Source organism: Phocoena sinus, chromosome 2 (assembly GCF_008692025.1).
Source record: "Phocoena sinus isolate mPhoSin1 chromosome 2, mPhoSin1.pri, whole genome shotgun sequence".
Lineage (NCBI taxonomy): Eukaryota > Metazoa > Chordata > Mammalia > Artiodactyla > Phocoenidae > Phocoena > Phocoena sinus.
Genome location: NC_045764.1, coordinates 56,146,411 through 56,173,739, shown reverse-complemented (window position 1 = coordinate 56,173,739; position 27,329 = coordinate 56,146,411). Strand labels below are relative to the sequence as shown.

At 39.5% G+C, this 27,329-nt stretch overlaps 1 long non-coding RNA gene across 1 annotated transcript in view; it reads left to right on the top strand.

The window, feature by feature from the left end:
• The window catches only part of LOC116749511, a 52,031-nt gene extending 24,990 nt beyond the window's left edge, over positions 1–27,041 (top strand). The window contains exon 3 of the long non-coding RNA XR_004348629.1: positions 26,975–27,041. This is a non-coding gene — a long non-coding RNA (uncharacterized LOC116749511). The remainder of the gene's footprint in view (positions 1–26,974) is intronic.
• Positions 27,042–27,329: the final 288 nt, after the last annotated feature.

Here is a 27,329-nt window from a genome sequence, read left to right as displayed (position 1 = left end):
TGGAAATGCTTTCAGTTTTTCACCATTGAGGACAATGTTGGCTGTGGCTTTGTCATATATAGCCTTGATTATGTCGAGGAAAGTTCCCTCTATGCCTACTTTCTGGAGGGTTTTTATCATAAATCGGTGTTGAATTTTGTCGAAAGCTTTCACTGCATCTATTGAGATGATCATATTTTTTTCTTCAATTTGTTAATATGGTGTATTACGTTGATTGATTTGCGTATATTGAAGAATTCTTGCATTCCTGGAATAAACCCCACTTGATCATGGTTTATGATCCTTTTAATGTGCTGTTGGATTCTGTTTGCTAGTAGTTTGTTGAGGATTTTTCCATTTATGTTCATCAGTGATATTGGCCTGTAGTTTTCTTTCTTTGTGACATCCTTGTCTGGTTTTGGTATCAGGGTGATGGTGGCCTCGTAGAATGAGTTGGGGAGTGTTCCTCCCTCTGCTATATTTTGGAAGAGTTTGAGAAGGGTAAGTGTTATCTCTTCTCTAAATGTTTGATAGAATATGCCTGTGAAGCCATCTGGTCTTGGACTTTTGTTTGTTGGAAGATGTTTAATCACAGTTTCAATTTCAGTGCTTGTGATTGGTCTGTTCATATTTTCTATTTCTTCCTGGTTCAGTCTTGGCAGGTTGCGCATTTCTAAGATTTTGTCCATTACTTCCAGGTTGTCCATTTTATTGGCATAGAGTTGCCTGTAGTAATCTCTCATGATCTTTCATATTTCTGCAGTGTCAGTTTTTACTTCTCCTTTTTCATTTCTAATTTATTGATTTGGGTCTTCTCCCTTTCTTTCTTGATGAGTCTGGCTAATGGTTTATCAACTTTGTTTATCTTCTCAAAGAACCAGTTTTTAGTTTTATTGATCTTTGCTATCATTTCCTTCATTTCTTTTTCATTTATTTCTGATCTGACTTTTATGATTTCTTTCCCTCTGCTAATTTTGGGGTTTTTTTGTTCTTCTTTCTCTAATTGCTTTAGGTGCAAGGTTAGCTTATTTATTCGAGATGTTTCCTGTTTCTTCAGGTAGGATTGTATTGCTATAAACTTCCCACTTAGAACTGCTTTTGCTGCATCCTATAGGTTTTCCGTCGTGGTGTATCCATTGTCATTTTTTTCCAGCTATTTTTCATTTCCTCTTTGATTTCTTCAGTGTTCACTTCGTTATTAAGTAGTGTATTGTTTAGCATCCATGTATTTGTATTTTTTAACAGATCTTTTCCCATAATTGATATCTAGTCTCATAGAATTGTGGTTTGAAAAGATACTTGATACAGGGGCTTCCCTGGTGGCGCGGTGGTTGAGAGTCCGCCTGCTGATGCAGGGGACACGGGTTCGTGCCCCGGTCCGGGAAGATCTCACATGCCGCAGAGTGGCTGGGCCTGTGAGCCATGGCCGCTGAGCCTGCACGTCCGGAGCCTGTGCTCCACAACGGGAGAGACCACAGCAGTGAGAGGCCCGCGTACCACCAAAAAAATAATAATAATAATAAAAAGAAAAGATACTTGTTTCAATTTTCTTAAATTTACCAAGGCTTGATTTGTACCCAAGATATGATCTACCCTGGAGAATGTTCCATGAGCACTTGAGAAGAATGTGTACTCTGTTGTTTTCGGATGGGATGTCCTATAATATTAATTAAGTCCATCTTGTTTAATGTATCATTTAAAGCTTGTGTTTCCTTATTTATTTTCATTTTGGATGATCTGTCCATTGGTGAAAGAGGGGAGTTCAAGTCCCCTACTATGAATGTGTTACTGTCAATTTCCCATTTTTTGGCTGTAAGTATTTGCCTTATTTATTGAGGTGCTCCTATGTTGGGTGCATAAATATTTACAAGTGTTATATCTTCTTCTTGGATCGATCCCTTGATCATTATGTAGTGTCCTTCTTTGTCTCTTCCAATATTCTTTATTTTAAAGTCTATTTTGTCTGATAGACAAAATTGGTTTCCATTTGCCTGGAATATCTTTTTCCATCCCCTTACTTTCAGTCTGTATGTGTCTCTAGGTCTGAAGTGGGTCTCTTGTAGACAGCATATATATGGGTCTTGTTTTTGTATCCATTCAGCCAATCTGTGTCTTTTGGTGGGAGCATTTAGTCCATTTACAGTTAAGGTAATTATCGATATGTATGTTCCTATTCCCATTTTCTTAATTGTTTTGTTTTTTTTTACTGTAGTTCTTTTCCTTCTCTTGTGTTTCTTGCCTAGATAAGTTCCTTTAGCATTTGTTGTAAAGCTGGTAAGCTGGTGCTGAGCTCTCTCAACTTTCGCTTGTCTGTAAAGGTTTTAATTTCTCCATCAAATCTGAATGAGATCCTTGTTGGGTAGAGTAATCTTGGTTGCAGGTTTTTCTCCTTCATCATTTTAAATATGTCCTGCCAGTCCCTTCTGGCTTGCAGAGTTTCTGCTGAAAGATCAGCTCTTAAACTTATGGGGATTCCCTTGTGTGTTATTTGTTGTTTTTCCCTTGCTGCTTTTAATATGTTTTCTTTGTATTTAATTTTTGATAGTTTGATTAGTATGTGTCTTGACATGTTTCTTCTTGGATTTATCCTGTATGGGACTCTCTGTGCTTCCTGGATTTCATTAACTCTTTCCTTTCCCATATTAGGGAAGTTTTCAACTATAATCTCTTCAAATATTTTCTCAGTCCCCTTCTTTTTTTCTTCTTCTGGAACCCCTATAATTTGAATGTTGGTGCGTTTATTGTTGTTCCAGACGTCTCTAAGACTGTCCTCAGTTCTTTTCATTCTTTTCTTTTTATTCTGCCCTGCAGTAGTTATTTCTACTATTTTATCTTCCAGGTCACTTATCTGTTCTTCTGCCTCAGTTATTCTGCTATTGATCCCATCTAGAGTGTTTCTAATTTCATTTATTTTGTTGTTCGTCATTGCTTGTTTCATCTTTAGTTCTTCTAGGTCCTTGTTAAGTGTTTCTGGCATTTTGCCTATTCTATTTCCAAGATTTTGGATCATCTTTACTATCATTATTCTGAATTCTTTTTCAGGTAGACTGCCTATTTCCTCTTCATTTGTTAGTTCTGGTGGGTTTTAATCTTGTTCCTTCATCTGCTGTGTGTTTTTCTGTCTTCTCATTTTTGCTTATATTACTGTGTTTGTGGTCTCCTTTTTTACAGGTTCATAATTCTCATTGTTTTTGGCGTCTGTCCCCAGTGTCTAAGGTTGGTTCACTGGGTTGTGTAGGCTTCCTGGTGGAGGGGATGAGTACCTGTGTTCTGGTGGATGAGGCTGGATCTTGTCTTACTGGTTGGCAGGTTCCAGTCTGGTGGTGTGTTTTCGGGTGTCTATGGACTTATTATGATTTTAGGAAGCCTGTCTGATAATGGGTGGGGTTGTGTTCCTGTCTTGCTAGTTGTTTGTCATAGGATGTCCAGCACTGTAACTTGCTGGTCATTGAGTGAAGCTGGGTGCTGGTGTTGAGATGGTGATTTCTGGGAGATTTTCTCCGTTTGATAATATGTGGAGTTGGGACGTCTCTTGTGGACCAGTGTCCTGAAGTTGGCACTCCCACCTCAGAGGCACAGCACTGACTCCTGGTTGCAGCACCAAGAGCCTTTCATCCACACAGCTCTGAAAAAAAGGGAGAAAATGTAGAAAGAAAGAAAGAAAGAAAGAAAGAAAGAAAGAAAGAAAGAAAGAAAGAAAGAAAGAAAGAAAGAAAAAGAAAGAAAGAAAGAAAGAAGGAAAGAAAGGAAGAAAGAAAGAAGGAAGGGAGGGAGGGAGGGAGGGAGGGAAGGAGGGTGGGAAGAAGGAAGGAAGGAAGGAAGGAGGGAACGAAGGAAAGAAAGAAGATAAAAAATAAAGTAAGATAAAGTTATGAAAATGAAAAATAATTATTATGAAAATAAATTTTTAAAAACGAATAAAAGACCAAAAACAAACAAACAAATACAAAAACAAAATAAAATGGACAGTTAGAACCCTAGGACAAATGGTGGAAACAAAACTATACAGACAAAATCTCACGCAGAAGCATACACATACACATGCAGAAAAAGAGGGAAAGGGGAAAAAAATCATAAATCTTGTTCTCAAGTCCACCTCCTCAGTTTGGGATGATTCATTGTCCATTCAGGTATTACACCTATGCAGGGTACAACAAGTTCATTGTGGAGCTTTAATCCGCTGCTTCTGAGGCTGCTGGGAAAGATTTCCCTTTCTCTTCTTTGTTCTCACAGCTCCCAGGGGCTCAGCTTTGTATTTTGTCCTGCCTCTGCGTGTAGGTCGCCAGAGCGTGTCTCTTCTTCCCTCAGACAGGACAGGGTTAAAGGAGCAGCTGACTCTGGGGCTCTGGCTCACTCAGGCTGGGGGGAGTGAGGGGTATGGAGTGCGTGGTGAGCCTGTGGCGGCAGAGGCCGGCATGACATTGCATCAGCCTGAGGCGCACCGTGCGTTCTCCCGGGGAAGTTATCTCTGGATCCCGGACCCTGGCAGTGGCGGGATGCACAGGCTCCCCAGAAGGCGGGTGTGGATAGTGACCTGTGCTTGCACATAGGCTTCTTGGTGGTGGCAGCAGCAGCCTTAGCGTCTCATGCCTGTCTCTGGGGTCCACAGTGTTAGCCGCGGCTCGCGCCCGTCTCTGGAGTTCCTTTAAACAGCGCTCTTAATCCCCTCTCCTCACGCACCAGGAAACAAAGAGGGAAGAAAAAGTCTCTTGCCTCCTTGGCAGGTCCAGACATTTCCCGGGACTCCCTCCCAGCTAGTCGTGGTGCTCTAACCCCCTGAAGGCTGTGTTCATGCCGCCAACCCCAGTCCTCTCCCTGCGCTCCGACCAAAGCCCGAGCCTCAGCACCCAGCCCCGCCTGCCCCGGCTGGTGAGCAGGCAAGCCTCTTGGGCTGGTGAGTGCTGGTCGGCACCGATCCTCTGTGCGGGAATCTCTCTGCTTTGCCCTCCACACCCCTCTGTCTGTGCTCTCCTCCACGGCTCCAAAGATTTCTCCCTCAGCCATCTGCAGTCTCTGCGTGCAAAGGGGCTTCCTAGTGTGTGCAAACCTTTCCTCTTTCACAGCTCCCTCCCACTGGTGCAGGTACCATCCCTATCCTTTTGTCTCTGTTTATTCTTTTTTCCTTTGCCCTACCCAGGTACATGGGGACTTTCTTGCCTTTTGTGAGGTCTGAGGTCTTCTGCTAGCGTTCAGTAGGTGTTCTGTAGGAGTTGTTCCACATGTAGATGTATTTCTGGTGTATCTGTGGGGAGGAAGGTGATCTCCGCGTCTTACTCTTCCGCCATTTTCCCCTCGTCTAACTGAGGAGGATTCTGACCCCACCCCTTCCCTTCTGACCCTGGGCGGTGAGATCCTCTTTTTCCGGCTGGTCCATGGCAAGTGTTCCTGAACAGGCACCCAGGGTCAGCCGGGGAGTGGTTGTGTTTGGGAAAGTGGTCACACCAGAGACTTCAACAGGAATGGTAATGTTTCACTTCACAGGCTGGCTGGAGGACAGAGGAGTGTCTGCGATGTTATAATGTGAGTACGCTGCATGTAAAAGCCATTGCTGACCACATCTAGGGGATCTGATGTGCGGGAGCTTGTAGTGTGTGGGGGCATCCAGAAGTTGGTGGTAGAAGAGGAACGTTGTACATGTAACACCTAAGACCTGACCAGAGGACGACCACTGTTCTAGAAACTGGACACAAATCCAACTACTATGGGCAATCTTAAAAGACAAACTGAGGCATATTTAAAATTTTAAGAATTCATGTGAGCCAAAATATATTCAGTTCAAGCACCACAAAGCAGAAGTTGTGAGGAGCACTCCAGCCACAGGAGCTGCAGAGATGTTTATTTTAAAAGGGCAGAAGCAAAGCAAGGAAATGACTGATTCACTATGGCTTTAAAGCCTAGTTGGTGGTTTGTGACTGGTTGTCCTCAGCAGTTTTCGTCACCCTGAGGCGTTGACAGGCTTAGATTTTGGTTGGTTTAAGTAGGCAGCCGCATCACTAGAGCCACCACAGTCTAACAGTCTCCTTGCAGGGTTAATTTACTAACATCAATTGTCTGAGTCCTACCTCTCACTCAGTCACTTCACTTCCTATGCCTCAGTTTCTCTTCTGTAAAGAAGATATTCAGTAGTAAATTCTCTTTCGTGCCGCCCTAGCCTCAAAGTTCCCGCCCCTGCTCCTCAGGCCAGGTCCCCCTGTTGTAACTTCTTTTTCACTTTTAATTTTATTGATTTGAGTCCTCTCCCTCTTTTTTCTTGATGAGTATGGCTAATGGTTTATCAATTTTCTTTTATCTTCTCAAAGAACCAGCTTTTAGTTTTGTTGATCTTTGCTATTGGTTTCTTTGTTTCTATTTCATTTATTTCTGCTCTGACCTTTAAGATTTCTTTCCTTCTGCTAAATTTGAGTCTTGTTTCTTCATCTTTCTCTAGTTCCTTTTGGTGTAAGGTTAGTGTTTATTTTAGATTTTTCTTGTTTCGTGTGGTATGATTGTATTGCTATAAACCTCCCTCTTTGAACTCTTTTTGCTGCATCTCATAGGTTTTGGATCAACGTGTTGTCATTGTCATTTGTCTCTAGGTATTTTTTGATTTCCTCTTTGATTTCTTCAGTGATCTCTTGGTTACTTAGTAATGTAGTGGTTAGCCTCCATGTGTTTGTGTTTTTTTACATTTTTTCTCTGTAATTGATGTCTAATCTCATAGAGTTGTGGTCAGAAAAGATGCTTGATATTATTTCAATTTCCTTAAATTTACTGAAGCTTGATTTGTGTCTCAAGTTGTGATCTATCCTGGAGACTGTCCCATGCACACTTGAGAATAAAGTGTAATCTGCTGTTTTTGGATGGCATGTCCTATAAATATCAATTAAAGGTATCTGGTCTATTTTGTCATTTAAAGATTGTGTTTCCTTATTAATGTTCTGTTTGCATGATCTGTCCATTGGTATAAGTGAGGTGTTAAATTCCCCCACTATTATTGTGTTAGTGTTGATTTCCTCTTTTATAGCTGTTAGCAGTTGCCTTATGTATTGAGGTGCTCCTATGTTGGGTGCATATATACTTATAATTGTTATATCTTCTTCTTGGATTGATCCCTTGATCATTATGTAGTGTCCTTCCTTGTCTCTTGTAACATTCTTAATTTAAAGTCTATTTTATCTGATGTGAGTATTGCTACTCCATCTTTCTTTTGATTTCCATTTGCATGTAATATCTTTATCCATCCCCTCACTTTCAGTCTGAATGTGTCCTTAGGTCTGAAGTGGGTCTCTTGCAGATAGCATATATATGGGTCTTGTTTTTGTATCCATTCAGCAAGCCTGTGTCTTTTGGTTGGAGCATTTAATCAATTCACTTTTAAGGTAATTATTGATATGTATGCTCCTATTGCCATTTTCTTAATTATTCTGGGTTTGTGTTTGTAGGTCATTTTCTTTTCTTGTGATTCCCACTTAGAGATGTTCCTTTAGCATTTGTTGTAGAGCTTCTTTGGTGGTGCTGAATTCTCTTAGCTTTTGCTTGTCTGTAAATCTTTTGATTTCTCCATCGAACCTGAATGAGATCCTTGCCATGTAGAGTAATCTTGGTTGTAGGTTCTTCCCTTTCATCACTTTAAGTATATCATGCTACTCCTTCTGGCTTGGAGAGTTTCTGCTGAGAAATCTGTTATTAACCTTATGGAAGTTCCCTTGTATATTATTTGTCATTTTTCCCTTGCTGCTTTCAATAATTTTTCTTTGTCTTTAATTTTTCCCTATTTGATTATTATGTGTCTTGGCATGTTTCTCCTTGGGTTTATCCTGTATGGGACTCTCTACACTTCCTGGACTTTGGTGGCGATCTCCTTTCCCATGTTAGGGAAGTTTTAGACTATAGTCTCTTCAAATATTTTCTCAGGTCCTTTCTCTCTTCTCCTTCTGGGACCCCTATAATGCGAATGTTGTTGCATTTAATGTTGTCCCAGAGGTCTCTTAGGCTGTCTTCATTTTTTTTCATTTTTTAAAAAAATTCTGTTCTGCAGCAGTGAATTCCACCTTTCTGTCCTCCAGGTCACTTATCCATTCTTTTGCCTCAGTCGTTCTGCTATTGATTCCTTCTAGTATATTTTTCATTTCAGTCATTGTATCGTTCATGTTTGTGTGTTTGTTCTTTAATTCTTCCAGCTGTTTATTCTTTAATTCTTCTAGGGCTTTATTAAACGTTTCTTCCATCTTCTTAATCTTTGCCTCCATTCTTTTTGTGAGGTACTGGATCATCTTCAGTATCATTACTCTGAATTCTTTTCCTGGAAGCTTTCATATCTCCACTTCATTTAGTTGTTTTTCTGGGCTTTTATCTTGTTCCTTCATGTGGTACATAGCCCTATGCCTTTTCATCTTGTCTGTCTTTCTGTGAATGTGGTTTTACTTCCACAGGTTGCAGGATTTTAGTTCTTCTTGATTCTGCTGTCTGCCCTCTGGTGGATTAAGCTATCTAAGAGGCGTGTGCAAGTTTCCTGATGGGTGGGACTGGTGGTGGGTAGAACTAGCTGTTGCTTTTGACCATACTCTTTTGATGACTGTAGCTTTGTATTATAGTCTGAAGTCAGGGAACCAGTTTCCTCCTTTATCCATTTTAGCCACTTTATTTTTTTTTTTAGAGTTGAAGGGATTCATGATATGCTCTGTATTCTATACCCTTATCTAACATACTATTTGAACATACCTTCTCCAAGTGGGGGGGAAGTCAAGACAGAAGAATAGGAAGGCATGAAATTCGCCTCTCCTCACAAGTACATCAAGAATACATCTACAAATGAAAGAATTCTTACATAAAACATGCTAAATTCTAGTGGAAGACCTCAGACACCTAAAAGAACAAGAATAATCCCCATACAATCTGGTAAGGTGAAAGAAAGAAAAAAAGAGGAAACAGGAAGTTACCAGCACCCCTGGCGAGGAGCTGAAGGTGAGGAGAGGTTCCCATATTCAGATAAACCCCCTCATGGCAGAGAAATCACCTGGGACAGAGAAGGAACTTCAGCGGATCAGAGGGGAATGCAGCAACAAGTCTGTGGAAGGCAAGCCAGAGTAAGATTTGCACACATATTCTATGCTGCAAGCCTGCGTTCCTCAGGCTGACTTGTGTGTCTCCAGGTGAAGAGGGGGGTTTGGTGCTGTAAAGTGGGATTTGGAGAGTGGACCCATGGAGGGGACAGCTGTTGGCTGTGAAGAGACAGCCTGAAGGAATGGGAATAAGTAGCTCCACAATGGGGAAAATTTGCAGGAAATGCCTGAGCCACCGTAGAAGCAAGGTGCCTTTGTTGAGTGGTGCACAAGGGGTTGAGCTGCCATTGCAATCCCCTTCCCCAGAGGTCCCCAACCTTTTTTGGCACCAGGGAACAGTTTTATGGAAGACAGTTTTTCCACACATGGGGCGGGGGTGGGTGGGTGGAGGGTGTGGTTCAGGTGGTAATGCAATGATGGGGAGCGATGGGGAGTGGGAGATGAAACTTTGTTCACTCACCTGCCACTCGCCAACTGCTGTGTGGCTGGGTTCCTAACAGGCCAAGGACTGGTAGCAGTACATAGACCAGGGATTGGAGACACCTGCCCTTTCCCACTCTCTGGGCCCTGCCTCCCTGGGCAGTGCACTAATCTGAGCATGTTTTCCCACCCCTTAAACCAAGGTCTCATCTGCCTGCACAGGCTCCAGGGTCCTGAGCACCACCCCTGCCAAAGCTTCTTTGGGAATCAGCCCTGGATGCCCCAGCAGGAGATGGGAATCCACTAGTGCTGGGGGAGACTGAGTGCTAAAATGTGAGCTTAGGAGAGCAGACTGGAGAGAGGACTGCTGTTGCCTGTGCAGAGATGGCCTGAAGGGACGGGAGTGTGGAGCTCAGCTGCATAGACAACCTGAGGGAACAGGAGGTTGGGGTTCCATGGCTGGGAATGCTCCTGGAGGAAGCGGGGTCTGGCTTGGAAACAAGGTGTCACTGTTGAGTGGCGTGCAAAGGGTGGGACTGCCATTGAAGACTCTCTCCCTACACCCCAACCCCTTCCTCCATGGGCACTGGGAGGAACTCCCACTAGAGTGAGCACACTCCAGTCTGTTGAAACTTCCTGCTGGTCTCTGCCACCGCAAGCACTAGAGGGAGATCCCGTCGGAGTGAAGGTACGCACTCTAGTTGTGGCCACCTTATTTCTCCCTGGCCTAAGCAAGCAAGTGTGCTCCAATCAGCTGCTGCTTTTTCCTCATCTCACCTGGATGTGGAAAAGATGCCTGAGGGTGACACACATGTAGAGGTGGAGCCAAATCCAAAGCTGAGCCCCAGAGGCTGTATGACTAAGGAAGAGGAATGGAAATCTCTACCTGTAGCTGCATAAGCCACAGATTAAATACCCATGATCAGCTTGCTAAACCCTGCATCTGTAGAATATCTGAATAGACAACAAGAGCTCCCAACTGAGACTGGTCTAGTTTAGCAGCTGTGGACTTTGGGGGCAAGTACATGAGGGAGTTGTGCCAGGTCAGAGTCTGAGCTTCCCCTTCAGTGCCCATAGCATGTCCAAAGACTTATGTAGAGGTATTGGAGGGCCTCCTAGAGAGGTGGAGGTTGGCTGTGGCTCACTATAGGGGCAAGGACTCTGAGGGTGGAGGCCCCAAAGGAAAAAATATGTATGTATATTATATATATATGTATATTATATATATATATAATATACATATATATATATAGCTTAGTTCTGTTGGTTTACATTTCATTTTAAATTATTTTTTATTAATTTTTAAATATATTTTTAATTTTTCTATTATTTCACATAGTTGTTGTTTTGTGGGTTGTTTTGTTTTGTTCTTTTTCATTTTTTCTTTCTTTTCTTTTTTGTTTTCAGTTTTTGTTTTCCTTTTCCTTTCTGTTAGTTTTGTTTTTATTGTTTGTTTTCATTTTTGGGTTCTGTTTTTGGTTGTTTACTTGTTTTTGTTTGTTTGGTTTTGTTTTTATCATTTGTCTTGAGTTTGTTTGCCAGGTTTCTTTTTTTTTGGTGTTATTGTTTGCTTGTTTTTGCTCTTTGTCTTAGGTTTTGTTTGTCTATTTGTTTTCTTTTCCTTTTTTTGGCTACACCACGTGACTTATGGGGTCTTGGTTCCCTGATCAGGGGTCAGGCTTGATCCCTTGGGGAGGGAGTTCCATGTCCAGGATGCTGGACTGCCAGAAAATTCCTCACCTCAGGGAATATTAATCAGCAAGAGCTTTCCCAGAGGTCTCCATCTTGACACCAAGACCAGACTCCACCCAACTGCCTGCAGTCTCCAGTGATGGACGCCTCAAGCCAAACAACCAGAAAGACAGGGACACAGACCCACACATCAGCATACAGGCTGCCTAAAGTTGTACTAAGCTCACGCACCCCAAAACACACACCCTGATGCCACCCTATACATCTAAGGAGCAGGACTCAGCTCCAACCACCAGAGTGCAGACACCAGTCCCTCCTAGCAGGAAACGTACACAAGCCACTGGACCAACCCCACCCACCAGGCGGCAGACACAAGAAGCAAGAGGAACTACGACTCTGCAACCTGCAGAAAGGAGACCACAAACACAGTAAGTTAGACAACATGAGACAACAGAGAAATATGTTGCAGATGAAGCAGCAAGGTAAAAACCCATAAGACCAAAACAAATGAAAAGGAAGTAGGCAATTACCTGAAAAAGAATTCAGAATAATAGTAGGAAAGGTGGTCCAAGATCTTGGAAATAGAATGGAGGCACAGATTGAGAAGATACAAGAATTGTTTCAGAAGGACCTAGAAGAACTAAAGAACAGTGATGAAAAACCCAATAACTGAAATGAAAAATATACGAGAAGGAATCAATAGCAGAATAACTGAGACAGAAGAATGGATAAGTAAGCACAGAGACAGAATGGTGGAAAAACTGCTGTGGAGCCCCCAAAAGGAAAAAGAATGAAAAGAAATGAAAACAGTCTCAAACACTTCTGGGACAACATTAAATGTACCAACATTCGAATTATAGGGGTGGCAGAAGAAGAGAAAGAAAAAGGGTCTGAGAAAATATTTGAAGAGATTATAGTCAAAAGCTTCCCTAACATGGGAAAAAAAATAGCCACTCAAGTCCAGGAAATGCAGAGAGTTCCATACAGGATAAAGACAAGGAGAAACACTAAGACACATATTAATCAAAGTATCAAAAATTAAATTCAATGAAAAAATATTAAGAGCAACAAGGGAAAATCAACAAATAACGTACAAGGGAATCCCCACAAGGTTAACAGCTGATCTTTCAGCAGAAACTCTGCAAGCCAGAAGGGAGTGGCAGGACATATTTAAGGTGATGAAAGGAAATAACCTACAACCAAGATTACTCTACCAGCAAGGATCTCATTCAGATTCTGTGGAGAAATTAAAACCTTTACAGACAAGCAAAAGCTAAGAGAATTCAGCACCACCAAACCAGCTTTACAACAAACGCTAAAGGAACTTCTCTAGGCAGGAGACACAAGAGAAGAAAAATACCTTAAAAACCTGTGGCAGGGCAGGAATAAAGAAACAGACGTAGAGAATGGACTTGAGGACATGAGGCAGGGGACAGGTAAGCTGAGATGAAGTGAGAGAGTGACATGGACATATATACACTACCAAATATAAAATAGATAGCTAGTGAGAAGCAGCCACATAGCACATGGAGGTCAGCTAAGTGCTTTGTGACCACCTAGAGGGGTGGGATAGGGAGGGTGGGAGGGACGTGCAAGAGGCAGGAGTTATGGGGATATAAGTATATATATAGGTGATTCACTTTGTTATAAAGCAGAAACTAACACCATTGTAAAGCAATTATACTCCAATAAAAATGTTTTTAAAAAAGGCATGAAGAAGAAAATTAAAATTACTCATCATTCCATCTACCCAGAACAACTACAAAACCCAAAACAATTAAGAAAATGGCAATGAGAATATACATATCAATAATTACCTTAAATGTAAATGGATTAAATGCTCCAACCAAAAGGCACAGACTGCCTGAATGGGTACGAAAACAAGACCTGTATATATGCTGTCTACAAGAGACCCACTTCAGACCTAGTGACACATACAGACTGAAAGTGAGGGGGTGGAAAAAGATTTTCCATGCAAATAGAAATCAAAAGAAAACTGGAGAAGCAATACTCACATCAGACAAAATAGGCTTTAAAATGAAGACTGTTAAAAGAGACAAGGAAGGACACTACCTAATGATCAAGGGATTGATCCAAGAAGAATATATAACAATTGTAATTATTTCTGCACCCAACATAGGAACACCTCAATACATAAGGCAAATGTTAAGAGCCATAAAATGGGAAATCAACAGTAACACAAAAACAATGGAGGATTTTAACACCACACTTACACAAATGGACAGATCATCTAGACAGAAAATTAATAAGGAAACCCAAGCCTTAAATGACACATTAGACCAGATATATTTAACTGCTATTTATAGGACATTGCATCTGAAAACAGCATAATACCCTTTCTTCTCAAGTGCACATGAAACATTCTCCAGTATAGATCACATCTTGGGTCACAAATTAAGCCTCAGTAGATTTTAAAAAATTGAAATCATATCAAGCATATTTTGTGACCACAAAACTATGATATTAAAAATCAATTACAGGAGAGAGGGGGAAGATGGTGGAACAGTAAGACACGGAGATCACCTTCCTCCCCACAGATACACCAGAAATACATCTACACGTGGAACAACTCCTACAGAATACCTACTGAACGCTGGCAGAAGACCTCAGACCTCACAAAAGGCAAGAAACTCCCCACGTACCTGGGTAGGGCAAAAGAAAAAAGAATAAACAGAGACAAAAGAATAGGGATGGGACCTGCACCAGTGGGAGGGAGCTGTGAAGGAGGAAAGGTTTCCACACACTAGGAATCCCCTTCGTGGGCAGAGACTGTGAGTGGCAAAGTGGGGAAGCATTGGAGCCACGGAGGAGAGCACAGCAACAGGGGTGCAGAGGGCAAAGCAGAGAGATTCCAGCACAGAGGTTCGGTGCTGACCAGCACTCACCATACTGGCTTGTCTGCTCACCCACTGGGGCGGGAGGGTTCTGGGAGCTGAAGCTCGGGCTTTGGTCGGAGTGCAGGGAGAGGACTGGTGGTGTGAACACAACCTGAAGGGGTTAGTGCACCACGGCTAGCTGGAAGGGAGTCCAGGGAAAGTCTGGACCTCCTGAAGAGGCAAGAGACTTTTTCTTCCCTCTTTGTTTCCTGGTGCGTGAGGAGACGGGATTAAGAGCGCTGCTTAAATGAGTTCCAGAGATGGGCGCGAGCTGCGAATAACAGTGTGGACACCATAGACGGGCATGAGATGCTAAGGCTGCTACTGCCGCCACCAAGAAGCCTGTGTGCCAGCACAGGTCACTATCCACACCCCCCTTCCGGGGAGCCCGTGTAGCCGGCCACTGCCAGGGTCCCGGGATCCAGGGACAACTTCCCCGGGAGAACGCAAGGCAGGCCTCAGGCTGGTCCAATGTCCCGCCAGTCTCTGCTGCTGCAGGCTTGCCCTGCTACCACACCCATCCCTCCCTACGGCCTGAGTGAGCCAGAGCCCCCGAGTCAGCTGCTCCTATAACCCCATCCTGTCTGAGCAAAATACAGAGGCCCTCCGGCGACCTACATGCAGGGGCAGGGCCAAATCCAAAGCTGAGCCCCAGGAGCTACGCAAACAAAGGAGAGAAAGGGAAATCTCTCCCAGCAGCCTCAGAAGCAGTGGATTAAATCTCCACAATCAACTTGATATACTCTGCATCTGTGGAATACATGAATAGACAACGAATCATACCAAATTGAGGAGGTGAACTTTGGGAGCATGATATATTATTTATTCACATTTTCCTCTTTTTGTGAGTGTGTACGTGTATGCTTCTGTGTGAGATTTTGTCTGTATAGCTTTGCTTCCACCATTTGTCCTAGGGATCTATCTGTCCGTTTTTTCTTTTTCTTTAAAAAATTTTTTTCTTACTAATTATTTTTTATTTTAATAACTATATATTATTTTATCTTTATTTTATTTTATCCTCTTTCTTTCTTTCTTCCTTTCTTTCTACTTTTTCCCCATTTTATTCTGAGCCATGTGGATGAAAGGATTTTGGTGCTGCAGCCAGCAGTCAGTGCTGTGCCTCTGAGGTGGGAGAGCCAACTTCAGGACACTAGTCCACAAGAGACCTCCCAGCACCACATAATATCAAACAGCGAAAATCTCCCAGAGCCCTCCATCTCAACACCAGCACCCAGCTTCACTCAATGACCAGCAAGCTACAGTGCTGGACACCCTATGCCAAACAACTAACAAGACAGGAACACAATCCCACCCATTAGCAGAGAGCCTACCTAAAATCATACTAAGGCCACACACACCCCAAAACACACCACTAGACGTGAACCTGCCCACCAGAAAGATAAGATCCAGCCTCATCCACCAGAACACAGGTACTAGTCCCCACAACCAGGAAGCCTACACAACCCACTGAACCAAATTTAGCCACTGGGGACAGACACCAAAAACAACGGGAATTATGAAACTGCAGCCTGCAAAAAAGGAGACCCCAAACACATTAAGATAAGCAAAATGAGAAGACAGAAAAGCACACAGCAGATGAAAGAGCATGATAACAAACCATCAGACCTAATAAATGAAGAGGAAATAGGAAGTTTACCTGAAAAAGAATTCAGAGTAATGATAGGAAAGATGATCCAAAATCTTGGAAATGGAATAAACAAAATGCAAGAAACCTTTAACAATGACGTAGAAGAACTAAAGATGAGACAAGCAATGATGAACAACACAATAAATGAAATTAAGAATACTCTAGATGGGATCAATAGCAGAATAACTGAGGCAGAAGAACAGATAAGTGACCTGGAAGATAAAATAGTGGAAAAAACTACTGCAGAACAGAATAAAGAAAAAAGAATGAAAAGAACTGAGGACTGTCTCAGAGAATTCTGGGACAACATTTAACACACCAACATTCGAATTACAGGGCTTCCAGAAGAAGAGGAGAAAAAGAAAGGGACTGAGAAAATATTTGAAGAGATTATAGTTGAAAACTCCCTAATATGGGAAAGGAAATAGTTAGTCAAGTCCAGGAAGCACAGAGAGTCCCATACAGGATAAATCCAAGGAGAAACACGCCAAGACACATCTTAATCAAACTGTCAAAAATTAAATACAAAGAAAACATATTAAAAGCAGCAAGGGAAAAACAACAAATAACACACAAGGAATCCCCAAAGGTTAACAGCTGATTTTTCACCAGAAACTCTGCAAGCCAGAAGGGAGTGGCAGGACATATTTAAAGTGATGAAGGAGAAGAACCTACAACCAAGATTACTCTACCCAGCAAGGATCTCATTCAGATTCTATGGAGAAATTAAAACCTTTACGGACAAGCAAAAGCTGAGAGAGATCAGCACCACCAAACCGGCTTTACAAACAATATCAAAAGAATTTCTCTAGGCTAGAGACACAAGAGAAGGAAAAAACCTACAATAACAAACCCAAAACAATTAAGAAAATGGGAATAGGAACATACATATGGAAAATTACCTTACATGTAAATGGATTAAATGCTCCAACCAAAAGACACAGACTAGCTGAATGGATACAAAAACAAGACCCGTATATATGCTGTCTACAAGAGACGCACTTCAGACCTAGAGACCCATACAGACTGAAAGTGAGGGGATGGAAAAAGATAGTCCATGCAAATGGAAACCAAAAGAAAGCTAAGGTAGCAATTTTATATCAGACAAAATAGAAGTTAAAATAAAGACTATTAGAAGAGACAAAGAAGGACACTACATAATGATCAAGGGATCAAGCCAAGAAGAAGATATAACAATTGTAAATATTTATGCACCCAACATAGGAGCACCTCAATACATAAGGCAAATACTAACAGCCATAAAAGGGGCAATCGACAGTAACACATTCATATTAGGGAACTTTAACCACCCACTTTCACCAATGGACAGATCATGCAAAATGAAAATAAATAAGGAAGCACAAGCTCAAATGATACATTAAACAAGATGGACTTAATTGATATTTATAGGACTTTCCCCCCCCAAACAGCAAAATACATATTTTTCTCAACTGCTCATGGAACATTCTCCAGGATAGATAATATCTTGGGTCACAAATCAAGCCTTGGTATATTTAAGAAAATTGAAATTGTATCAAGTATCTTTTCCAACCACATTGCTATGAGACTAGACATCAATTATAGGAAAAGATCTATAAAAAATACAAACACATGGAGGCTAAATAATACACTACTTAACAACAAAGTGATTACTGAAGAAATCAAAGAGGAAATGAAAAATACCTAGAAACAAGTGACAATGGAGACACGATGACCCAAAATCTATGGGATGCAGCAAAAGAAGTTCTAAGAGGGAAGTTTATAGCAAAACAGTCTTGCCTGAAGAAACAGGAAAGATCTCGAATAAATAACCTAGGCTTGCACCTAAAGCAATTAGAGAAAAAGAACAAAACAACCCCAAAGTTAGTAGAAGGAAAGAAATCATAAAGATCAGATCAGAAATAAATAAGAAAGAAATGATGGAAACAATAGCAAAGATCTATAAAACTAAAAGCTGGTTCTTTGAGAAGATAAGCAAAATTGCTAAACCATTAGCCAGACTCATCAAAAAAAAAAAGGAAGAACACTCAAATAAATAGAATTACAAATGAAATAGGAGAAGTAAAAAGTGACACTGCAGAAATACAAAAGATCATGAGAGATTACTACAAAAAACTCTATGCCAATAAAATGGATAACCTGGAAGAAATGGACAAATTCTTAGAAATGCACAACTTGCCAAGACTGAATCAGCAAGAAATAGAAAATATGAACAGACCAATCACAAGCACTGAAATTGAAGCTGAAATTAAAAATCATCCAACAAAAAAAAGCCCAGGACAAGATAGCTTCACAGGCGAATTCTATGAAACATTAAGAGAAGAACTAACACCTATCCTTCTCAAACTCTTCCAAAATATATCAGAGGGAGGAGCACTCCCAAACTCATTCTACGAGGCCACCATCACCTTGTTACCGAAACTCTACAAGGATTTCACAAAGAAAGAAAACTACAGTCCAATATCACTGATCAAACTAGATCCAAAAATCCTCAACAAAATACAGCAAACAGAATCCAACAGCACATTAAAAGGATCATACACCATGATCAAGTGGAGTTTATTCCAGGAATGCAAGGATTCTTCAATATATGCAAATCAGTCAACGTGATACACCATATTAACTAATTGAAGGAGAAAAACCACATGATCATCTCAATGGATGCAGAGAAGGCTTTCAACAAAATTTAACACCCATTTATGATAAAAGCCCTGCAGAAAGTAGGCATAGAGGGAACTTTCCTCAACATAATAAACACCATATATGACAAAGCCAAAGCCAACATCATCCAAAATGGTGAAAAACTGAAAGCATTTCCACTAAGATCAGGAAAAAGACAAGGATGCCCACTGTCACAACTCTTATTCAACATAGTTTTGGAAGTTTTAGCCAGAGCAGTTTGAGAAGAAAAAGAAATAAAAGGAATCCAAATTGGAAAAGAAGAAGTAAAGCTGTCACTGTTTGCAGATGACATGATGCTATACATAGAGAATCCTAAATATGCCACCAGAAAACTACTAGAACTAATCAATGAATTTGGTTAAGTAGCAGGATACAAAATTAATGCACAGAAATCTCTGGCATTCCTATACACTAATGATTAAAAATCTGAACAGGAAATTAAGAAAACACTCCCACTTACCATTGCAACAAAAAGAATAAAATATCTAGGAATAAACCTACCTAAGGAGACGAAAGACCTGTATGCAGAAAATTATAAGACGCTGATGTAAGAAATTAAAGATGATACAAATAGATGGAGAGATATACAATGTTCTTGGATTGGAAGAATCAACATTGTGAAAATGACTCTACTACCTAAAGTAATCTACAGATTCAATGCAATCCCTATCAAACTACCACTGGCAATTTTAACAGAACTAGAACAAAAAATTTCACAATTTGTATGGAAACACAAAAGACCCCAAATAGCCAAAGCAATCTTGAGAACGGAAAACGGAGCTGGAGGAATCAGGCTCCCTGACTTCAGACTCTACTACAACGCTACAGTAATCAAGACTATATGATACTGGCACAAAAACAGAAAGATAGATCAATGGAACAGGATAGAAAGACCAGAGATAAACCCACACATATATTTTCACCTTATCTTTGATAAAGGAGGCAGGAATGTACAGTGTGAAAGGACAGTCTGTTCAATAAGTGGTGCTGGGAAAACTGGACAGGTACATGTAAAAGTATATTAGAACACTCCCTAACACCATATACAATAATAAGCTCAAAATGGATTAAAGACCTAAATGTAGGGCCAGAAACTATAAAACTCTTTGAGAAAATCATAAGCAGAACACTCTATGACATAAATCACAGCAAGATCCTTTTTGACCCACCTCCTAGATAAATGGAAATAAAAACAAGAATGAACAAATGAGACCTAATGAAACTTCAAATCTTTTGCACAGCAAAGGAAACCATAAACAAGACCTATAGACAACCCTCAGAATGGGAGAAAATATTTGCAAATGAAGCAACTGACAAGGGATTTATCTCCAAAATTTATAAGCAGCTCATGCAGCTCAATAACCATAAAACAAACAACCCAATCCATAAATGGGCAGAAGACCTAAATAGACATTTCTACAAAGAAGATATACAGATTGCCAACAAACACATGAAAGAAAGCTCAACATCATTAATCATTATAGAACTGCAAATCAAAACTACAATAAGATATCATCTCACACCTGTCGGAATTGCCTTCATCAATAATTCTAGAAAAAGTAAATGCTGGAGAGGGTGTGGAGAAAAGGGAACACTCTTGCATTGTTGGTGGGAATGTGAATCGATACAGCCACAATGGAGAACAGTATGTAGGTTCCTTAAGAAACTACAAATAAAAATACCATATGACCCAGCAATCCCACTAGTGGGCATGTACCCTGAGAGAGCAATAATTCAAAAAGAGTCATGTACCAAAATATTCATTGCAGGTCTATTTACAATAGCCAGGAGATGGAAACAACCTAAGTGTCCATCATCAGATGAATGGATAAAGAAGATGTGGCACATATATACAATGGAATGTTACTCAGCCATAAATAGAAATGAAATCGAGTTATTTGAAGTGAGGTGGATTGACGTAAAGTCTGTCATACAGAGTGAAGTAAGTCAGAAGGAGAAAGACAAATACCGTATGCTAACACATATATATGGAATCTAAGGAAAAAAATGTCATGAATAACCTAGGGGTAAGAAGGGAATAAAGACACAGACCTACTTGAGAATGGAGTTTGGATATGGGGAGGGCGAAGGGTAAGCTTTGACAAAGTGAGAGAGTGGCATGGACATATGTACACTACCAAACGTAATATAGATAGCTAGTGGGAAGCAGCCGCATAGCACAGGGAGATCAGCTCGGTGCTTTGTGACCACCTTGTTGAGTGGGATAGGGAGGGTTGGAGGGAGGTAGACTCAAGAGGGAGGAGATATGGGAACATATGTATATGTATAACTGTTTCACTTTGTTATAAATCAGAAACTAACACACCATTGTAAAGCAGTTATACTCCAATAAAGATGTAAAAACACAATCAATTACAGGAAAGATACTGTAGAAAACAGAAACACATGGAGGGTAAACCATATGCTACTAAATAATCAAGAAATCACTGAAGAAATCAAAGAGGAAATTTAAAAAATCCGTAGAGACAATAAGAATGAAAACACAATGATCCAAAACCTGTGGGATGCAGTAAAAGCAGTTCTAAGAGCGAAGTTTATAGCAGTACACTCCTACCTCAAGAAACAAGAAAAATCTCAAATAAAGAATGTAGCTTTGTAACTAAAGCAACTAGAGAAAGAAGAACAAACAAAACCAAAGTTAGTAGAAGGAAAGAAATTATAAAGATCAGAGCAGAAATAAATAAAATAGAAATTAAGGAAACAATAGCAAAGATCAATAAAACTAAAAGTTGGTTATTTCAGAAGATAAACAAAATTGATAAATCTTTAGCCAGACTTATTGTGAAAAGAAAGGAGAGGACTCAAATCAATAAAGTTACAATAAAAAGGAGAAATTACAAGTTACACCACAGAAATACAAAGGATCATAAGAGAGTACTACAAGCAACTCTATTCCAATAATATGGACAACCTGGAAAAAACGGACAAATTCTTACAAAGGTACACATTTCTAAGGTTGAACCAGGAAGAAATATTAAATATAAACAGAGCAATCACAGGTAATGAATTTAAACTGTAATTAAAAATCTTCCAACAAACAAAAGTCCAGGACCAGATGCCTTCAAAGGTGCATTCTATCAAACATTTAGAGAAAAGTAACAACTATTCTTTTCAAATTCTTCCAAAAAATTGCAATGGGAGGAATACTCCCAAACTCGTTCTACAAAGCCACCATCACCCTGATACCAAAACCAGACAAAAATATCACATAAAAAGGAAATTACAGACTAATATCACTGATGAATATAGATGCAAAAATCCTCAACAAAATACTAGCAAACAGAATCCAACAACATATTAAAAGGGTCGTATACCATGATCAAGTGGGAATTATACCAGGGATGCAAGGATTCTTCAATATATGCAAATCAATCAATGTGATACACCATATTAACAAATTGAAGAGTAAAAATCATACGATCATCTCAATAGATGCAGAAAAACTTTTGACAAAATTCAACACCCATTTATGATAAAATCTCTCCAGAAAGTGAGCATAGAGGGAACCTATGTCAACATAATAAAGGTCATATACAAGAAAGCCACAGCAAACATCATTCTCAATGGTGAAAAACTGAAAGCATTTCCTCTAAGATCAGGAGCAAGACAAGGATGTCCACTCTCACCACTGTTATTCAACATAGTTTTGGAAATTCTAGCTACAGTCATCAGAGAAGGAAAAGAAATAAAAGGAATCGAAATTGGAAAAGAAGTAAAACTATCACTATTTATAGATGACATGATGCTATGCCTAAAAATTCCTAAATGTCCCACCAGAAAATGTTTACAGCTAATCAATGAATCTGGTAATATTTCAGGATACAAAATTAATGCACATAAATCTCTTGTATTCCTATACACTAACAATGAAAGATAAAGAGAAATTAAGGAAACAATCCCGTTTGCCACTGCAACAAAAATAATAACATATATATGAATAAATCTAGCTAAGAAGGGAAAAGACCTGTACTCAGAAAACTATAAAACACTGATGAACAAATTCAAAGATAACACAAACAGATGGAGAGCTATACCATGTTCTTGGATTGTAAGAATCAACATTGTGAAAATGACTATACTACCCAAAGCAATCTACAGATTCTATGCAATTCCTGTCAAATTACCAATGGCATTTGTCACAGCATTAGACACCAAAATTCACAATTTGTATGGAAACACAAAAGATCTCAAATAATCAAATCAATCCTGAGAAACAAAAACAGAGCTGGAGGAGTCAGGCTTCCAGACTTCAGACTATAACACAAAGGTACAGTATCAAGACAGTATGGTATTGGCACAACAACAGAAATATAGATCAATGGAACAGGATAGAAAGCCCAGAGTTAAACCCATGCACCTATGGTCACCTAATCTATGACAAAGGAGGCAAGAATATACAATGGAGAAAAGACGGTCACTTCAATAAGTGGTACTGGGAAAACTGGGCAGCTAAATATAAAAGAATGGAATTAGAACACTCCCTAACACCATACACACAAATAAATTCAAAATGGATTAAAGACCTAAAGGTAAGCCTGGACACTATAAAACTCTTAGAGGAGAACATATGCAGAAACCTCTTTGACATAAACCACAGCAAGATCTTTTTGACCCCTCTCTTGTATAATGAAAAATTTAAAAATAACAAAAACAAATGGGACATTATTTTTTAAAATAAATTTATTTATTTACTTTTGGCTGCATTGGTTCTTCAATGCTGCACATGGGCTTTCTTTTGTTGCATCGAGCGGGGGCTGCTCTTTGTTGTGGTGCTCGGGTTTCTCATTACAGTGGCATCTCTTGTTGTACAGCACAGCCTCTAAGTATGTGGGCTTCAGTAGTTGTGGTATGCAGGCTCTAGAGCACAGTCTCAGTAGTTGTGGCACACAGGCTTAGTTGCTCTGCAGCATGTGTGATCTTCCCGGACCAGGGATTGAACCAATGTCCCCTGCATTGGCAGGCAGATTCTTAACCACTGTGCCACCAGTGAAGCATGCAAATGGGACATTATTAAACTTAAAATATTTTGCAGAGCAAAGGAAACCATAAACAAGATGAAAAGACAACACTCAGCATGGGAGAAAATATTTGCAAATGAAGAAACTGACAAGGGAAATAATTTCCAAAATATAGAAATAGCCCGTGGAGCTCAATATCAAAACATACAAATAAAGAAACAAACAAACCATCCAATCAAATACTGGGCAGAAGAGCTAAATAGACATTTCTCCAAAGAGAACATAGAAGATGGCTAAAAAACACATGAGAAAATACTCAACCTCACTAATTATTAGAGCAATGCAAGTCCAAACTACGATGAGGTATCCTTCTCATCATTGGAAAATGGCCAGAATGACCATCATCAAAAAAATCTGCAAACAATAAATGCTGGAGAGGGTGAAGAGAAAAGGGATCCCTCTTATACTTGTTGGTGGGAATGTAAATTGGTACAGCCACTATGGAGAACAGTATGGAGGTTCATTAATAAACTAAAAATAGAACTACCATATGACCCATCAGTCCCACTCCTGGCCATATACCTGGAGAAAGGCACAATTCCAAAATATACGTGCACCCCATTGTTCATTGCAGCACTATTTACAATAGCCAGGACAGAGAAGTAACCTAAATGTCCATCAACAGAAGAATGGATAAAGAAGATGTGGTATATATATACAATGGCATATTACTCAGCCTTAAAAAGCAGCAAAATTGTGCCATTTGTAGAGACTTGGATGGATCTACAGAATGTCATACAAAGTGAAGTAAGTCAGAAAGAGAAAATCAAATATTGTATAATATTGCTTATATGTATTATCCAGAAAAATGGTACAGATGAAGTAATTTGCAAAGCAGAAATAGAGACACAGATGTAGGGAACAAACATGGATACCACAGTGGTAACGTAAGGCGGGATGAATTGGGAGATAGAGATTTACATATATACACTACTATGTATAAAATAGATAACTAAAGAGAATCTACTGTATAGCACAGGGAACTCTACTCAGTGCTCTGTGGCGACCTAAATGGGAAGTAAATCCAAAAAAGAGGGGATATATCTATACATATAGCTGATTAACCTTGGTGTAAAGCAGAAACTAATGCAACATTGTAAAGCAACTATGCTCCAATAATAATTAATAAAAAAAGAAAATATTTTCTCCAAGTTTTTTTTTTCACTTTCTAGCCACTGTAGTCCAAGGGGGGGGGGGAACAAATGTCACATTATAGGTTCCAGCCCTAGAAGCTTAATTTTCATCTTTTTGTATACCTTCAATGTCTCTCCCTAAGTTTTCAATACATGGAATACAGTTATAATAACTGTTCTACCATTTTTTCCTGATAATTCTAGTATTTGTGTCAGTTCTGGATCAATTTCTTTCTTTCTTGGCTGCTTCATGACTTGCTGGATTTTAGTTCCCCAACCAGGGAAAAAACCCAGGCCCAGGCAGTGAGAGCACCGGGTCCTAACCACTAGATATCCAGGAAATTTCCTGCAAATCATTTTCAATTAATTGATTTTCTCCTCATTGTGTGTTGCATTTTCTTGTTTGTCTGGTATTGGATGACAGACATTTTGAATATTATCTTGTCAGAACTACTAAATATTCAGTCTTTTTATTCTTGATTGAGATATTTTTGGATTGAGTTGAATTACAGATCATCCTCCACTTAGATTGGGGTTGTGTCCTGATAAACTCATCATAAGTTGACAGTATCATATATTGAAAATTCATTCAATACACTCAACCTACCAAACATCATAGCTTGGCCCAGCCTACCTTAAAAGTGTTCAGTCACTTAAATTAGCCTACAGTTGTGCAAAATAATCTAATACAAAGCCTATGTTAAAATAAATTATTGAAAATCTCATGCAATTTACTGAATATCATACTTAAAGTGAAAAACAGAATGGTTTTGTGGGTACAGAATGGTGTAATTTTGTCAATTATTTACCTTTGTAAGCACATGACTGCCCAGCATCATGAGGGAATATTGTACCACATATTACTAACCCAGGAAAAGATCATTCAAAATTTGAAGTATTTTTTCTACTGAATGTGTGTTGCCTTTGCACCATCATAAGTTCAAAAATATTTAAGTCTAATCATTGTAAGTCAGGGACTATCTCTACTTAGATTTTAAAGATTTTTTTTAGGGTAGATCAGATCAGTTCCCAGTCTAGATATAATTGTCCCCCACAAGTGAAGAAAACCCTTCTGTGTACTCTGCCCAATGCTCCATGAATTGTGGTCAGTGGGGAGAAATATTATTCTCAATCTATGCTATGTTTATTCTAATCTTTTCAGATGATATTCCCTGAGTAGTTTCCTCAAATGGATTTGCAGCTTGAGACATAAACCTTTTGCTTTTTTGTTTCTGTTAAGTCATTTCAGCTCATTTCCAAGCTGAAACCCCATAGAAAAACCTATGTGTTTTTCTACTTCTACCCCACTATTTTGTCAAAATGAAGAAACAATGTTAATAAACTTTTACTCTCATTTTGGATTCTTTAAAACCCTTGAGGGCTTCTGAAAAGACAAGTGCTCTATTGTTGTCAATTCAAGTTTTTTTATCCAGCTGGAATGTAAATCTAGGGGCTTTAGATCATGGTATGTTTTAGAACTAAAAGCCAATCAAAGAACTGCACCATTCACTCATCAGTGATACTCCCTCTCACCAAATGTTCTTATTCAGAGAAACTGGATTTTTCAACAGTCTTTTCTACATTTGGTTCTGCTTAGTGTAAATCATTATATGGACATTAAGTCAGAATTAATCAAATAAAGTTTGGAAATTCCACTCTCTCCATGTAACTTGCTTTCTATTGATTACTGTCACTCTAAAACCAAGTGATGAATGAAGACCTCAAAGATAACTTTGTTTGGAGAATAGTGAGGTTTTCTTTATATTATTTTTTTATATTTATATATATTTATATTATTTTTATATTATAATATTTTTATATTATATTTTCAAAATATAATTACAGTAATTTTATGGATAAACAGTAATTATATATGATTTTACTTTAAACATTTTAGGTCCGAAATAGTTCCTATTAGTGGGCAGTAGTTTGATACTCCTCCTCTGTCTGAACTGAGGCTTCCAAATGCCATTTAATTTATTTCCTCTTATTTATCTGAAATGTATTCTTTTGTATGTAGTACTAATGACTAGGTTAAGGGTTATGTGAATGGAAGGGACACAGATTAACCTAGCTTTGTGGGTCATAGAGCAAGGGATTCTTGAGTAAGTTGCTTACGTTAGTAAAGAATCTTTGCCCCTGTAAACTGTAACATAGCAATAACAGAGTTGATTGTTTCTATCTTGCCTGCTCTGTGCAATTCCATCAGGTGTTTACTCTTGTGCCATAATTAATACCCTGCATTCTGATGCTGTCTAGACCACTAGACTTTGATGACTCAGAACATTCTACAGGAACATCATTTAAAATTATTGTACAACACTACTGACTCATTTTTAATTTTTTTAATTTAAAGCAACACAATGATAAACATCTTTGTAAAAAATAGTTGTCTAAATTCATTGCTTTATTCACACTGATTATTGAATGTGAAATTTCTCAGGAAAATAAAGTATGGGAGGATCTTCAAGATGGCGGAGGAGTAAGACATGGAGATCCCCTTCCTCCCCACAAATACATCAAAAACACATCTACATGTGGAACAACTCCTACAGAACACCTACTGAATGCTGGCAGAAGACCTTATACTTCCCAAAAGGCAAGAAACTCCCCACATATCAGGGTAGGGCAAAAGAAAAAAAAACAGAGACAAAATAATAAGGACAGGACCTACACTTATGGGAAGGAGCTGTGAAGGAGGAAGAGTTTCCACACACTATGAATCCTCTTCACTGGTGGAGTGGACGGTGGGTGGAGGGGGAAGACTTGGAGCCATGGAGGAGAGTGCAGCAACAGGG